The sequence below is a fragment of the Thrips palmi genome, unplaced genomic scaffold (assembly GCF_012932325.1).
Source record: "Thrips palmi isolate BJ-2018 unplaced genomic scaffold, TpBJ-2018v1 HiC_scaffold_1, whole genome shotgun sequence".
NCBI lineage: Eukaryota > Metazoa > Arthropoda > Insecta > Thysanoptera > Thripidae > Thrips > Thrips palmi.
Window position 1 is genome coordinate 1,063,449 of NW_023144620.1, and position 6,162 is coordinate 1,069,610.

Below are 6,162 nucleotides of genomic sequence, written 5' to 3' on the forward strand. Positions count from 1 at the left end.
CTGCTGCTTTATGACATCTGACTTGGATGTAGTTATATTGTCCAACATTGTTTGTACTGTGAATGGAAATATTGTCTTAATTGGGCGAAAATTTACAAGGAAAGAAGCTGTTTATAATTACCCGATTAACTCATCCCTGCTTGGAATTTTTAAAGTGTCAAGTCTTGAAAATATTAGACGTGTGTGGGACATAAGAACTCTATCCAGAAAATGTTACCTTCTTCCTGATGGAGATGCTGCCTACATGTCAGTGCCACTGGTACATTTTTTTCAACAATAATGCTCTTAATTTTTTTTCATCTTGCAGTTCTCTGTGGTAAAATTCATAGAAGATGAGGAAGATAATGTTGAATCTGTCGAAGTGGTGAGTTCATCATGGGTCTCGTCAGACCGTAGTAGATCTTATTGGCCTCCTGAGTCCATAGCATTGGATCGTGCTGGACGGATGGCTTTCCAGCATGCTAAACCAGATCCATTAACTTGGCAATATTTGAAAATCATTTTCGTGAATAGCTACAGTAAGTTTTGTGTTTTTATTTGATAGTACACAATTTTTCATTACTATAACCACTTGTGTTCTTGTTTTTACTAATGCATATTGTTCTGTTTACCTGCAGAGTCTGCATCACGTGCAAGAAAAAATGCAAAACTTGTGGCCAATGGGGAAGAGGCTCTAGATGATAAATCTACTGACTATGGAAAGCCAAGAAAGAAGAGAAAACCCTCTAGATTGGTAGATATCTCCGATGATGATAGTAACTTGGCATCGGGCTCAACCAGAAAGCGGAGGAAGGTCCAGCCTCCGTCAGAGTCTGACGACAACCCTGATTCAGAAGGCGATGTTCCTGCCCCATGCACAGACGTTGACGTTTTGCAGGCAAAGGTCAACAAGGCCTTAGCCTATAGAGAGGTGCTCCCCAAGAAGAAAGTAAAACTTCACAGCAACGTGGGGCAGAAGAAAGCAAAATCTCACAGCCAATTTGATGTGAAGCAGAAGGGTAAGGTCATTTCTGTGCAATGTAAGCTTTCTCTTTTCTTAGCTTTTTGTTCTATTATTGTGATGTCTATTTTGACAGGCCTGGAATTATGTTCTCCCAAAAGTGCGGGACACCCAGTGACAAAGTCAGCAGCACGGGTGCAAGCTACTCCCAGCCTTAAAATTGGTTCCCCAGTTGCTGAACTCGTCACTTCAGGTGGAGGTAACTTTTTCATTCCCTGTTTCAATTTATTCTCCCTCTGTCATTTTAGCTTTTTGCTCTATTATTTTGGTGAATATTTTGACAGGCGTGAAGCATTTTAAAGCTAGAAGTGCAAAATCTAAGGGAAAGAAGGTTTTAGAGTCAGTGGAGGCTTCACACAGTACTGGGCTTAACATGGGTGTGATCAATTCAGCTCCAAAGGTTGATTTTGACACCACAGGTGAAGGTAATCTATCATTTTATTCCATTTTAAATATTATTGTTGCTCCAGTTTCAATTATATTGCCAGACACCTTTGTATTGAAGATATTTTTTTTTGTTTGTTTAAAGATTCAGGTTTTGCAGAAATATCACAGGTTTCATTGCCATCTCCTTTGGTTGATTATGGTAAGATAGCCCAAAAGCTATAAATTGTTTGAAGCTTCAATTTTCACCCTCTGTCTTATGCACATTTATTATTTTTCAGAAAGTGATGTCTCAGCAAACTCAGATTCCTCCAGCTCTTATTGTTCTTTACTTCAGGTTAATCTCTCATCTGACTTCAAAGATATTGAAAATGCTGGCCAGAGTGAAGTTGTCCAGAGTGAGTAAAGCTACTAAAATTTAAAAGAAAATTGTAGCCTTCCAAATTTTTGTTGTAAAATGTTGCTCCTTCTGTTATTGTTTATTGCAGAATTCAACAAACAGGTTCAGACTGATGCTGAGGAGCCTGCACGGAAAGTGATCCACATACAAAGTATGCTCCCCTCTTGAATGAAATTTAATGTACATTGTGCATCCAACTCATTCATGACTTTGGTATCTTTTCCTCAGCCTCAGAAGAAAAGACATCTGGTCATCAAAAGCAGCTGTACGAGCAAAATGAGGGCCTGGCAAGACTTCTCAAACAAGTGCTCGTTAATCAACGCCGTATAATAAGTTATGTGGTGCCAGAGAAGGATCAAACTACAGCAGACTTTGAAGAATTGCCTAACCTTCCTCTTAAGACAGAGGATGAGTTTGATGAATTTGAAACATACTTAGATCTCAAGTCACAGAAACAGGAAGCTGTAAGTAGTGGCATTTATTTACTTGAAATAATCTAATTCTTTTTTTAAGTTATGAAAATAATTTTATTAATTTCTTTGCAGGTTAAATTCTTTACTTCCCTTTACAAAGAGGGCATGGATGAGTCGAAATTTGTTGGGAAGATAATGGGTGAGATCCTAAGCAATTCCCTTGCAAGGTGTGTTTCGTGGGAAGGAACAGAAGGTACCAAAATTCCCTTCGCCAGAAGCAAAACCTGCAATGCTATGAGATGTATGTACACAATTAAATAAGGTTTAACAAAAGAGGCGTCAACAGCCCCCTTTTTCCTCTCATCTTCTTCTCCCTCTTCAAAGCCTTTGGGCACTTGTGTTGAGCCACCGCTGTACTCTACTTATTCATTAATGTTTTTATTTTTCTTGTGCTTCTCTATCTTTGCAGTGGCTGTTCTCAAGCTCTTCGAGTCCTCAGATCTCTCCAAGGCGGAGTACAAGATGCAGCGGTGGCTCAACACCAGTGCCCAGAGGCATTGAAGAGGGAGAAGAAAATGAGACGAAGAACGGGTTGTTTGTTAAACCTTATTTATTTGTGCAAAATGTGATATTTTTTTTTTTAAGTTTGTTTAATTTTATTTGAAGTTCTTTATAAGTTTGAGAGTTTATTTTTGTTTTTTATGTATACGCACCAGTTAATAATAAATAGGTTGACATGTGAAATTGTGTCATGGTTATTTATTAAATCCAACAGCTATTTAAATTTACAAAAGGAAGTCAACCAGTGGTGCATAAGGGAGCCTGTGCCATTTTGACATCATTTGACATGGTGACATCATTTGACATCAACTTGATGTCAAAATTAACTTCGTCTTGTGGTCCAAAATGATGTCATTTTGACGAACAAAAATTTGACTTGAGTTTGACATCATTTGACGTCAGTATGACAACTTTCTGTCCCCTGGGAATCGTTTTCGCGCAAGCGTAATACGGATAGCCTGATTTGTAACATACGGATGGCTTTGTCCGTAACAGAGATAGATGGAGAATCCACGGGATCCGGACAATTCGGGGGGGGACCCAGCAGACAGTATGACCTCACCAGCGCACCAACTTCAAGAGAAAACATTTACAGATCAGCAGACAGGGGACACGTTTTACCGCGGGCGAATCGTTTGCGGACTGGGTGCGTTTTTTTCAATAGACTCCCTGAACAGATCAAGTGTACTGTGAGTGATAGGAATCTGCAAGATACTCAGGATGTCCGAAAATTTTTGTATACGGACAAAAACATCCGCATTACAAACAACATTCGATCCGTAATATAGCTGCACAAAACTATCCGTAACCTACAAACACGCTATCCGCAAGGACTTAAGCGTGTGTGTGCAAACAATGCCATCCTTGCTGAACTTTGGGTTGAGACACCATCGCTGACACCTATTGCGAAGGCCTAAATGGTGCTTGAAATCGGCAGCAAAAACAGCGGAGCGGAGTGTGCAGTGTTTTTTTTTTCTTTTTCCTAATAATCGTCCCGCTAAACTTTTCATACGTGAAAGTATGATAAATCCAACAATCACAGTCACTCCTTTGTTTATGTTTGGATTAACCTCATTCAGTTTGGTTTAAAATCAGAAACTACCACGATATGCGAGTTATTCTGGTTAGTAAAAGTTATTAATTCACTGCTTCTTTGAGAAGTGATGCTTACAAGCTTCATGAAGAACTGGTATGGGGGGAGGGGGGAACTGACAACACCTTTCTTGTGTGATATGGTGCATTGTGGGATTTGTTCAAAATAATTAATTATCTTGTAGTAATTGTTTCCATTCGGAACATGGTGCACTGGGGAATGCCTGCCACACCCTGATGCCAGTGGGAAGGAGTGGCAAATTAGTTCTGTCAATTGAAGCCTACAAAAGAAATGTTCTTTACACACCCCCTCCTCTCTCTTCTTCTTCCTTTCCCACATTGCCCAACCACCGCCCTCGTCCCCTCAACCTCCCAAACACTGTGTACATTGTGTGTTGTTTCAGACGAATTTCAAGCTTTTGTTCGGTTATGGTCTCAAGCTGTCGCCCTCAGGAAGATTCGGAAGAGAATCGCAAGTCGTGTCCTTGAGCGAGCCCACGGTGCAGCAAGTGCTTTCCAAGCGCCGTTTGGTGAGCTTACCAACCCTCGGCTGTTCAGGCGCTCTAAAGAGGACCCTGTTCAGAAACGCTGTGCCGCTTCACCCTCTTCTTGACTCCCATTGCGCACGCAGACCTCACCTCGAAAGCAACGATCATGGCTGGTACGGCTCGGGTGCCGGACATTGAGCGAAGAGGTCAAAAGTGCCGGTTTTCAGGCCCCCTTAAAAAAAAAACCTCCAACTTTCACGCCTTGGCTTCTTAACGGTTTGAGCTAGGAACCTGGACGTGTGCTCACTGGCTTAATTAGCTCTTTTTCTGCAAGAGGGCGTCAACGGATCGTGGATAAAAAATAGTTTTGACCCAAGATTTGGGTATTTTCAGTGAGGCGTTTCCAGTCCCGGACACCACGGCCGAGACCATTGCCGATGTCCTCGTCACCCACGTCTTCTCCCGGCACGGCGCGCCGATGAAGCTGCACTCTGAGTCAGAGCCAGTTCGAGAGTCGGCTGTTCAAGGCGGTCCTGGCACGGAGCAGAATGGTATGGAGCAACGGATCAGGCCCAGCGGCATAGGGCCGGCGAACTACCTTTCGCGGCGGCAGTTGGTGCTTGCTCCGGCCGCCACCGCGCGGCGCTCGCGTCGTTATGGCTCTGCCCCGGCCGCTGGGCGCCTCTGCCGGCCACTGTGAGGCATGGGCCGGGGACGGTTTTTCGGCTGTAAGTCCTAAACCGTTCAAATTAAATGGGTAGAGTAAGCGAGGCGATTGTAGGTCTCAGTCTAAGCTACAATCCGCTCGCTTAGTATACCCCTCTAACTGCAGCGGCCTAGGAGCTAGGACTAAAAAACCATCTCCCGCCGGCAGCCCCAGGCCCCATGGTCCATACTACTATTTCAAAATTCACAAAAAAAATAAAACAATCCAGTTGCTTTCAATAAAACTGCATAATTGCGTCTCGGTATTGCATAGTTTAATTGTTATCAGGACATAAGGCCATAACAGTGGCTGCATAGCCTTTTCGATTTAGAAATCAAGAACCTATAGTAATTGACGTAACTTAATTTGTAATGCCTGGCTCAAAAGCTTTGGCAAGTGAGAAAACTGTGGGAACCTTATAAAATTGGCTTCAATTTAATAACTGTGCTTGAAAGCATAAAGTAGCATTATACTCAGATTTTTTGAAAAATAAAAAAATAAAGAATCATTGACGCTTCATGTGCTATCAGGCAATACTTGAAAAGCAAACGTAAAGTCACCTTCTGACTACATCTTTAATGATTTCAGTTTTAAGTCACGACAACTGTACTGATTTGTTTCAAAAGTCTTCATTTTGACTTAAGCTTTTAAACTAGGCATCATAAAGTAAATTCCGTCAAATATCATGACTACTCGATTTCTAAAACAATGTGCATTCCAGCAATTGTAATGACACCATTTCCTAAACATATTTTAGCTGAACAATATTCAACCACAATCATACAATTTAATTAGAAATTAATGGATTGTATAATGTTTTTCTTTATCTCTAGAGAAAAGCGTAGACAGGGGCTGGGGCCTGGGGCTGCCGGCGCCGGCGGGAGATGGTTTTTCAGTCCTAGCTCCTAGGCAGCTGCAGTTAGAGGGGTATACTAAGCGAGCGGATTGTAGCTTAGACTGAGACCTACAATCGCCTCGCTTACTCTACCTATTTAATTTGAACGGTTTAGGACTTACAGCCGAAAAACCGTCCCCGGCCCATGTGGTCTGTAAAGTTAAGGGCGCGCGCCCGAGCGGCGCCGCGCCGAAGCGCCCGAGCGCCGCCCGCGGAACGAAAA